This window comes from Podarcis gaigeae, assembly GCF_964106915.1.
Source record: "Podarcis gaigeae genome assembly, chromosome: 9".
Lineage (NCBI taxonomy): Eukaryota > Metazoa > Chordata > Lepidosauria > Squamata > Lacertidae > Podarcis > Podarcis gaigeae.
The window spans coordinates 77,151,633-77,163,169 of NC_139685.1; the positions used below are offsets into that span (position 1 = coordinate 77,151,633).

At 43.0% G+C, this 11,537-nt stretch overlaps 1 long non-coding RNA gene across 1 annotated transcript; it reads left to right on the forward strand.

Annotated features, from left to right (window-relative positions):
* The first annotated feature begins 299 nt into the window (after nt 1–299).
* Nucleotides 300–1,776, forward strand: LOC310852951. The gene is made up of 2 exons (XR_014568476.1): nt 300–1,613; nt 1,672–1,776. It is a non-coding gene; the product is annotated as an uncharacterized lncRNA (long non-coding RNA).
* Nucleotides 1,777–11,537: the final 9,761 nt, after the last annotated feature.

Consider the following 11,537-nt stretch of genomic DNA (forward strand, 5'->3'; position numbering starts at 1 on the left):
ATCCCATCCAATTGGAGTTACAGAGCAGTGCTCCCTGACAAGGGCTACACAGGTACTGCAGCTGTACTTCAGCTATCAAACCAGCCTCAGTTCAGTTCAAGTAAACGGAAACCCTACCTGGAATATGGAAAGTGAAAACAAGTTATGAAAACCACTTTTGTTACATTGTATCAAATCTGAAGGCTACATATTATCCACTTGTGGGATTTAGGTTCCTCTTTTTAATTATTAATTTATTATTTATACTCCGCCCATCTGGCTGGGTTTCCCCATCCACTCTGGGCGGCTTCCAACGAAACAGTAAAATACAATAACCTATTAAACATTATAAGCTTCCCTCTGTAGAGAAAACCTTTAAAAATTCATATGAAATCACCCCATTGATGGATTTGTTCCATTCCAATGATAAGAAGGATTATGGCTACCAGAAGAGGAGCTTGGGGGATGGGCACGGACAGCCATAATCCCTGAAGCATGAGACCACCTACACAGCAGCCTCACTGCCTGGGTGATAATCTCTGGCAGCCTGGCAGCTGAGTGCCAGGCAGGTAGTAATCCCAAAGACAATAGCAAACCCAACCTCAATGGATTGGGGTCTTGGTCAAGACAAAGGGGTGTACTTAACTTGTCTGGGAAACAGAAACACATAAATACTTACCTTTGTTTTACCTAATGGGTGTGCGGTGGAGGTTAAAGGAGGGACGGGGCAAGCCTGATACTCAGGTTTCTGCCAGAAGACCCCTCTTAATTTGTGACATAGTTATGACAAATGTATGATGTTTTGCTAAGGGTGTTATGGGTAATATGGGAAACTTATAAAAAAAGATAGCCTTCCTTTCTTCAGGGCTTCTTTCTGCTTCTTCCGAGTGATAGTTTGAAGTCTTGTTGCAGCAGTAAAGATCAGGCCTACTGACTGCTGTTTTGCTCCTATAATCTTGGCTAGCATCATTGTTTGACAATCCAAGTGAGCCACAAATTTTTCCTTTAACATTTTGGCAACCACTAAGGTGTTGGAAACTGCCCCCCTCGGGAAAGGCTGGCTCCTCTTCCCAGGCTCTTGGGGCCTGTTGCCGGTGACCTACCCTGGCTGGCATCCGGACAGACCAGGGAGGTCTTGGATAAGCGACACCTCCCTCCTGAAAGGTGCACACTCCCTTTCCCCTTGCATAGCAGCAGGAGAAAGAAAACAGTCTGGAAAAGTAGTCTATTTGATTCTACTTTTATTCCCGCACTGTACACTGTACAAAAGCATGACTTCTCTCTCAGAATCCTCCGAGCAACTGACTCACACCTCCCGGACACAAGCAACAGGAAGGTTTCATGTTACACTGAGAACACAACTCTGAGAACAGATTGGAACTTCCTGTCCCACGCTTAGACCCATCATGTAATGTAAACATCGAGCTTAGTACTCATAACATAAGGGACCTTGGTGTGACGTTAACATATATGAGAGAGTGCTGGAGGGGAAATAGTTAAATAGGTTGCACAGACAGGACCCAGGGGGGTGGAGTCAGTGAGTCTATAAAACCAGTTCTGGGAGGAGTTGGTTGGGAGTTGTTGGTGGGTAGTGGGTGGGTTTTTGTGGGTTGGCTGGTTGGGAAAGGCAGTTGGTAATAGAGAGACAGTTAGGGCTGTGGGTTCTTGAGTGTGGGGAGGTAGAAGAGATAGAGAGAGGAAAATAAGACTAAGAAAGTAAAGAGCAACAACGTTTGGAATGCTGTAAAAGTTTTGTTTGTGTCTGAAATAAAATACACTCTTCTTTATTAATTGAAAGGCTGAGTGAGACTGAAGTGATTTTACCAGGGAGGACCTGGTTGGTGGCAGCGGATTAGTGGTGTATGCAGCGGCGGGATTTGATAAGACTAAGAGCCTGTGAGGGGAAGCAATACACCTGGAGAGGGGAAGGGTAAATCGGTGAAGTGATTACCTGGCCCGAGGGTGTGATTGAGGATAAACCCCAGATTGCCGAGTGGCCGAGATAACAATAAGAGCAAGAGATCTCAAAAGACTGTTCTGGCGGAGGCTTAGGCTCAGGGTCAGAGGAAGTAAGCTTGAAAGGTTAGATGCTAAAAAACCTAAAGTTACACTTTGGGGACCAGGGTTTTGAAAAGCCAAGCCGGGAGGAACAGTGTTGAGAGTAAAAGTCTCTTATTTAATTAGTGCAAAATACTGACTCACCCATAATGCCACCCTAGAAGACCAAGCACCCAGTGAGGGAAAACCCATACGAAAGCTCTGGAGAAGAGAATGGGAATCCCCAGGGGGAGGAAACGAGAATACAGTGGTGCCTCGCAAGACGAAATTAATCCGTTCCGTGAGGCTCTTCGTATAGCGGTTTTTTCGTCTTGCGAAGCAAGCCCATTGACAGCTTAGCGGATTAGCACTATTAGCGGTTTAGCGGCTTTTAGCGGCTTTTAGCGGCTTATCAGCTTAGCGGATCAGCTGATAAGCGGCTTAGCTGCTTAGAAAAAGGGGGGGAAGGGGAAAAAACCCGCAGGAACTCGAAGACATTTTTGTCTTGCGAAGCAAGCCCATAGGGAAATTCGTTTTGCGAAGCGCCTCCAAAACGGAAAACCCTTTCGTCTAGCGGGTTTTCTGTCTTGCGAGGCGTTCGTCTTGCGGGGCACCACTGTAGAAGAAATGACTAAAACCCCACCTGAAGTAGAGATTCCAAAGTTCTCAGGGGATTTTGAAAAGTGGAAATTAGTACAAAAATATAACTTGAAATTAGAGTTTGAGAAAAATAGAACAGAACAAGAAAAAATTAGGCTTTAACAAGAAACTGAACAATTTAGGCTTGAGCAAGAATTGGAAAAAGAAAAGGTGAGGGCGGAGCAGGAAAGGGAACAGCAGCAGTTTCAGTTAGAGATGAGACAGTTGGAATTAACGGTTTTAGAAAATCGTAATAATAATAATAACACTGATGGGCAGAATCAAATGAAGATAGATTTAAAACGCTTTCCTGAGTTTAGAGATAAGGATAGCCCAGAAGCATTTCTAGTATCTTTCGAGATAGCCTGTCACGATTTTCAAGTGAGAGAGGAAGATAAAATGATGATCTTGAGAGCTAGAATAAGCGGTCCTCTCGCCGAAATATATGCTCAAATGACTGAGGAACAATCCCGAAATTTTGAGGTGTACAAGCAGTTAATATACACCCACTTTGGGATTACCTCAGAGCAGTTGAGAAAAAAATTTAGAAGTGTGACAAAGGTGAGGGAGGAAACCTATGCGCAGCTTGGTGCAAAGATAAAAACTTACCTCACGAGATGGTTAGAGCAAGAGAATGCAGACACAGTACCCAAGATTAAAGAAGTGATAGCATTGGAGCAATTTTACGACACAAGAAATGGCCAATTGAAGTACCTGAAAAAAGAAAGGAACCCCAAGAACATAGAGGAAGCAGCTGGTTTAGCCGGTAAAATAAATGAAATCAGAGTCGATGGATTTGATGGGCCAAAATTTGGTGGGAGATTTTGGGAAACAAACAAGAATAAATTTCAGCAAACCAAAGGAAAGATTACCTCAGAAACCGATAAGAGAAGCAGCCCCTCATCAAAAAGCCCACATGAGAAGGCACACACCCATACAGAGTTTACTGAGGGAAAAGTCAATAAAACAAGTTATGCAGGACCCAAAGACATTTTATGCTGGAGATGTGGAAAATTAGGTCATAAAAGGTTTGATTGTAAACTAGGAAAAGAAACTTCTAGTTATAGCACCACACAGAAACGGACATATTGTATGCAGCCTGTGGAGCAGGGCCCAACTAGTCAGGTTGTCAAGGAAACGGACATGCCAACTCACTAGGCCCAAGCCTGCTGAGGTAGTAGAGGCCAAAGTCCCACACTGTTATGCGATTCAACAAGATAATCTCTTGTTAAAGAATGCTGGAGAGTATATCTGAATAGACGGAAAAAGATATCTCAGGTTAAGGGACACGGGATCACAAGTCACTATAGTCCACCTGGAGATAATCAAGGATGAGGCCATAATTCCAGGAAAAGTAATGAAATTAAAAGGAATTTTGAAACAAGCAGAGATCCTGAAGGTGGCGGAAATAGATGTCAGGTTCAAAAACTGGGCAGGTAGCCCTTTCGGAAGAAATTCCCACCCCTGTGCTCATTGGTTGGGACATTTTAGAACATGTGCAGAGTACTTTCATAGTTACCAGAGCAAAAGGGAGCCCACAGTCACCTAATCCTGAGGGGGTGGATACAGTAGCAGAGGCAGACAGTGCTGAAGGACAGCAAGGGGATGATCAGTGTGAGGAAAGAAAAAACACCTTTTTGTTTCCTTTGACTAAAAGTCAAACCCCAAGTTTTGCCAAAAGCAAAAAGAAGATATTGAGTTACAAAGGTACTTTGAGGCAGCCGAGTCGGAGAGTCCATTAACTCCAGAGTTCCCAGAACGGTTTTGTTTGAGCAGGGACCTTTTATATCGAGAAGTCCTTGTCCCACCATGTAGGGGGGGTGAAGAAGTGAGAAGACAGTTAGTAATCCCACATGAATACCGAGGCAAAATCCTGCAACATGCTCACAATAGTGTATTTGGAGCGCATATGGGTATTACACGCACAAAACGGAGAGTGGCTCAAAATTTTTATTGGCCAAGCATGGGGAAACAAATAAAACAATACTGTCAAGCCTGTGACATATGTCAGAGAAGAGGCAAAACAAAAGCCAAATTGTGCCCCTTGCCTATCATATCAACCCCTTTTCAATGGTTAGGGCTGGACCTGATAGGGCCATTGCCTAGAGCCAGCAGGCGGGGAAACAGATACATCCTCACCATAGTGGACTACGCAACCAAATATCCAGAAGCCATTCCGTTGCAAAACATTGAAACGGAAACTGTGGCAACTGCTTTAATTAACTATATGAGTAGATTGGGCTTTGCCAGTGAAATAGTCACTGACTTGGGTTCTTCTTTCACATCAAGACTAATGAAAAGACTATGGGAGGTGTGTGGTATTAAGCATTTAACATCAACACCTTAGTGGTGTACGGGTCAATAGTCATTGAGACGACCAGGGGCTCCGTACGAATGCCACACTTGGTTCTCCTGTGAGGGTAAAGGAGGATCCTGAGAGATCCAGTGCCACTGGGCAACCTGTAGCCCAGAGATTTTTCCTTTGCTGTCCCTTTTCTTCATGGGCGGTAATCAACTGTCACCCAGAAGACCCAGCCAAGGGAGCAAAGGCAAGATCCGACTGGTCAACAGAGGATCCCAGGATCCACAGGACGATGTGAGTATGGTTAAAAGCAGTACACTGACAAGAAGGTTGAAGGTAGTGAGTCACTACAGCAACCAAAATTATTTCTTTCCTCTCCTTTACCTGACTCTACCCCACACTGGGGTTCTGTTTACAAACCTGATTGCTCAGAAAGGGAGGCTTTGACCAAAGAGGGTTATGGGATGTTCAACCAGGGAGGGGTTCTGAACTCTATCTCTGTTCATTCTCTTACTCAGCTGCCCTGAAGTGGGATGCTTCAGATGCATGGGAGTAAGTTTCTTCTTCATCTTCCCTTTTTATCTGATCAAGTTTAGCTGCCCCTGCTGCTCAGCAATCCCCTGTTGGGGAGATACCCGGGTATGTCAGAAAGCAAAGAAACTGTCAGCATTGCCCTGGAGCCAGTGCACCAACTGGACTCATGCACCTCAACCCCGACTGGGCTAGGCGAGCTGGGTAGCACTGCCAGAGACCACCTTTCTCACAGGAACAGGTCACAGTGCTGTGGACTCACAGCTTAGAGCTGAGAGCACCGGATTCACTGTCTCAATAATACAGTCGTTGCGCAGCAGAATTTTGCAGAGTCTTGCAGAGTATAAACCACTCGGAGAGCAGCTCTGTAGAATATCTTCCTTTTATTCCGTAACTACAACTATGATACAAAACTATATACAGAGCTGAATATTCTAAGCATAAGTCAATGCTACACTGAGAGTCTGCAGCTGCTCTTAGCAGCAACCTTATCTCTAGACACGATCTCTAACACTCTCTCTCTTTCCAGTACACTGACTGACTGACTCTCTCTCACACGCACTGATGTGGTGCTGAGGCAGAATAAGTAGACAGCAGAACACGCCTCTTCCTCTCTGGAGAGTCAGCAGAGATCATCAGGAGATCATCAGGAGATTCTTGGGTATGGGAGGGGTGAAATCTCCTCAGAAACTTGTTCCTTTACAAACAGCTATCTTGCGTGACCTGATCTGGCACTGAGCTGTGCAGGCATTCAGTAAGGAAACTTTTCACTAGATTATGGTGCCAGGCAGGAGGTTGCTGTGGGTAGTAGGGTGGGAGGTCCACTGACAGAAGATGGAGACCACACCAGGAGTCAGTTAGGAAGGAAAACTGGTTAATGAATGATGCTGGGTGAGTGGGAGGCTTTCAGTTGTGTTTGCGGGCAGGAAGCTTGTGGAATTTGTCGGTGGGAAGCCCATGGGAAGGCAGGTTGCTTAGATAGGAAGGCGTGGGCTAGAGATCTACAGAAGGATACGGGCGAGAGGCCTGGAGAAAGCAAATAGTTTAATAGCAGTTTTTTTTCTTTTTATTTGTTTGTTTGTTTGTTTGTTTGTTTGTGCATGTTATTGTGTGCAGATGAGGCTAGAAGACACTCTATTTACGCCTGTTAAATTGATGGGTACCCATTCTTCCAAACATAGCAGATGGACTCCCCTTGGCAGGAATTCTTCTGGCAAGCCTTCCCACAACCAAGAGGACCCCGATTCCCTCCTCCAGTTTGTGTTATCCAACTGGAGGGGATTGACAGGATGTGAAAACCTATCAAAGTAAAAGCTGAAATACCTCTGTGAGGGCCCATGTGTGGCTTATATCCATCACCTGGAACACAGTGTCCACCTCAGGGATCCTTCAACGAAGTTAGGATGTGAACCCTTAGAAAATATTTAGAAGATCAAAAGTCTCGGCAACTAGACTACTGAGTCGTGTTTGTGGAAGGCCTTTAACACAGTGCATGCAAGAGGAAAATAGGTGTGAAACAGTTTGTACTAAAGTATAGGTAAAGTGGTTATTACATGCATCGGAGGGTTGCAGCATGTAAGTTTAAAGTCACCTACAATTTAACCATTCCTAATCCCTACCTATAGTCCACCATTCATTCAGTTTAAAGAGTAATCTCCACTGAGCATTATAGGGTTGAGAATGCATGCACCAGACTTCACTGTATATTTCCAGCTGGCCTTACTTCATAGCGTTTTAGAATCATAGATTTGTATAGTTGGAAAGGACCCCCAGGGTCATCTAGTCCAACCCCCTGCAATGCAGGAATCTCAGATAAAGTGTCCATGTCAGATGGCCATCCAACATCTGCTTAAAAATCTCCAATGAAGAAGAGTCCACAACCCTTACAATGGACAATGAACTATATTCTACAGATAGCTGAAAAGAGGCCAACTTACACTTATACTTAAGAAGGGACAAATTTAGTAAAAAAAATAATTGACTGGTTTTATTATTGAATAATGATTATAAGTTATTTGCAATCTTTTTGTCATAAAGATTTTTTTTAATTACAAGACCTTATGAATGACAAATGATTTTTACCAAAAGGACCATTAAGAGATAATGTCAGAAACGTATATTTGAATTGTAACAGTGAGAAGCATATTAGAGGTTACAACCCACACACTTCTGCTGCGCTTTTCTGCTTGTGTGGTGGCACCTCGGTAAAACCATTTCTTACTGTTTGTAGCAGAGTTTTCCCCAGAGGCAGAGGAAACAAACAAGAGTCATACTCAAATTCACAGTCAAGAACTTCTTTATTGCTTGACTGGTTGCACAAGCATTTCTATTACTATTATATACAAGCTATTTACATTCCTTCTTTATCTCTCCGGCACGGTATAATCTCTGTTCAATAAATAACAATCTTGACACAGCAAAACTCACAGTATCAGCAGCATACATTGTCTTACTGCCAACCTTGTTATGAGCATGCATGGTGACAGCATGTGTGTATGTGTGTGCTTTTGTCATGCAGAAATTGCAGCCTGCAACTTCCTCCCTTTATTTGCACCTCCAGCTGACACCAATCAAGCCTAGAGTACCACACTAAAGAACAATTCTGGAACCCTCTTTAAAGCTTCCAGGAACTTTTTTCTGTTTCTTTAAGAATGTTTTCTTAACAAAGCAAGCTGTGTGGATTCTTTGGGATACAGAAAAAGCTTTCAGCAAAGTGAATTGCGTATTTCTGATTAGAGTTTTGCAAAAAATGAACTTTGAAGATAATTTTATTAAATGGGTAGGATCAATTTATTAATCACAGACAGCTCATATAATTGTTAATGGACAAGTGGCTAAACTCTGAGATACAGAAGGGTTAAGACAAGGATGTCCATTGTCTCCATGATTTTTCATTTTGGTTTTGGAAGCTTTGCTTAGAGACATTCACCAAGGTGAGAGAATTATGGGGATAAAGATTTTAAAAGAAAATTACAAGTTACAGTCCTTTCTTTGCTGATGATAGTTCTGGAAAACCCATTACAGTGAGCGGAGACTGTGGATAAACATGAATTTGGCATGCTAGCAGGTTTTAAGGTTAATCATCAGAAAATGAAGATGTTAATAAAGAACCTAAGGACAGAATATCAAAAGGCCTTGTTGGAGAACCAACTGGATTTCAAATTGACAGTAGAGATCACTTTATTAAATGTGCCATATTAAAAATTTGGAATAAATATAAACCTAGGTTGTGCTAAAAGACACCTTTATGGATTTCATCACAAGAAACCTTCTCCAGAAAAGAGATGACAGGTAAAGAGAAATGAACAACATACCAATAATCATTAATTGCATCAAGGAGCCTATAAAATTAAAACAAGAGAACAACTAATAGTGGAAAGTTGAAATTTTCAGTGGTTTTCTTATATACAATTAACATCAAGGTTTAAATAGGATTAAAAGACTTTCGGTAAAGAGCAAGGTGAATGGACTTTGAAATTCAGTTGTGCGCAGATGATGAACATGTTATTGTGGAAATGTATAAACTTTTGTTGAAATTTGAAACAGAAGAAGTTAAAGAAAGCATGATTAAATGGGCAAAAATGGTTATAATATACAGGTGGAACAGTGGGGTATATGTGGACAAAAGCGTTAAAATTCATATTCTGTTATGATCTTAAAGAGAACTTTTATAAAATGATGTATTGTTGGTACTTAACTCTTGAGAACCTGTAAATGGAATGTATAAGGGTATTTCAAATGTTTGCTGGAAGTGTGAAGAACATGAAAGGACATTTTATTATGCTTGTCGGACATGTAAAAAGGCAAAAAAAAAAAAATGCATACAATTACATACATTGACACAGCAGATTTTAAAGGTTAATATCCTATTGAACCAGTAGAGATGTATGGAAGTGAGAGCTGGACCATAAAGAAGGCTGATCACTGAAGAATTGATGTTTTTGAATTATGGTGCTAGAGGAGACTCTTGAGAGTCCCATGGACTGCAAGAAGATCAAACCTCTCCATTCTGAAGGAAATCAGCCCTGAGTGCTCACTGGAAGGACAGATCCTGAAGCTGAGGCTCCAGTACTTTGGCCACCTCATGAGAAGAGAAGACTCCCTGGAGAAGACCCTGATGTTGGGAAAGATGGAGGGCACAAGGAGAAGGGGACGACAGAGGATGAGATGGTTGGATAGTGTTTTCGAGGTTACCAGCATGAGTTTGACCAAACTGCGGGAGGCAGTGGAGGACAGAGGTGCCTGGCATGCTCTGGTCCATGGGGTCACGAAGAGTCGGACACGACTAAACGACTAAACAACAACAACAAATCCTATTGAACCCAGAACCTATTCTTTTAGGGTTACTGAATATCCAATTGGGAAAGGATTTTGGAAGATTATTCCAATATATGGTTACAGCAGCGAGATTGTTGCATGCAGAAAGATTAAAATACAGAACCCTACTTACTGTGGAGGAATGGGTAATAAAATTATTGGAATTCACTGAGATGGCAAAGTTAACATGACAAGGTTCAGCACAGGACTTTCTCTGGAAGACGCTAACAGAATTAGACCATTTTAAAGGAGAGATTCAATTGCAGCAGCGATGAAACAATGGACCAAAGTGGGCACCGATCTGTGAACAAAATCTTCAACCCACACTTGGCAGAAATATTAACTGAATGGAACCTGGTGGTCACTTGGTAGGCACTGCATCCAGAAGGCACGGAATTCTCATGTTTCTTCCGTAAATCAATGTAATGCATAGACATCATCATCATCAATTTATTTATACCCCGCCCATCTGGCTGAGTTTCCCCAGCCACTCTGGGCGGCTCCCAATCAAGCGTTAAAAACAATACAGCGTTACATATTAAAAACTTCCCTGAACAGGGCTGCCTTAAGATGTCTTTTGAATGTCAGGTAGTTGTTTATCTCTTTGACATCTGATGGGAGGGCGTTCCACAGGGAGGGCGCCACTACTGAGAAGGCCCTCTGTCTGGTTCCCTGTAACCTCACTTCTCACAATGAGGGAACCGCCAGAAGGCCCTCGGCGCTGGATCTCAGTGTCCGGGCTGAACGATGGGGGTGGAGACGCTCCTTCAGGTATACAGGACCGAGGCCGTATAGACCTAATATTAATACCAAAGGGCAGGTGGTGGGTGCAGAAATTGGGTCTATAATGGTCTCTGGTCATTCACCAGTCTCCATCACTTAAATTTTCACACACTCCCCCCCAGGACCTGGAACTGGTACTTTAACACTGGTCATCTCACTGATGCAGTCTCTAAAGAATGGTTAACGAAATCTTTGAACCTTTACTTTAAAGAAAAATGAGAGGAAGAGGGAAGAAAGGGGGCCAGAGACAAAGCATTAGGACTTGGCGTTTTTGGTGAACTGGAGGTTGTGAAGAGGAGAAGGGGTGTTTCTCTATCTTAGCGTCAGAATTTAGGAGAATGAAGCCGGAAGAGAAACCCCCGCCGCCATTTGAGACTTTTTGTGCGTGAGTTTGTGAAAAGCAGAAAGAGGACAGTGACAATATCTATATTGGAGCTAATACGCATATTGTTCTCCATCTCTTTTCCCTTGGTTGGAGACTAGGGTTTTTGAACTTCTGGGAGCTCCTGGGAACACTTTGGGAACACGTTGGGAACTGGAGTCAGTGTATATTGGTTTGACGGCCTCTTGTGTTAAAATGAGGTTGGTGTGATCTGAGACTGGCCTCCGCTCCCCCTGCCCTTTTCTCCCCTCCTTTTCCTATTCACCACCCCCTATTTTAAGACACCCCCCCGTATATCTACTATGGAACATGGACTAGCCTGATTGGAGGCGGGACAAACCCCCGACATTGGAGCATTCCGCCTTGAAGGAAGAGGACTGTACAGTAAGAACTTGACATCGATTTTATATATACGGACTTCGATACTGACTTTTGGGAAAATACATATATAAAGAATTGGGAATTCTGAACAGTAACACCAAAGAAAGAAAGAGGGTATTACAAAAACGGACAAAGCGGGCGGTATAAAGGAAATCATCTGAAACAAACTCAGGGGGCGAGAAATTA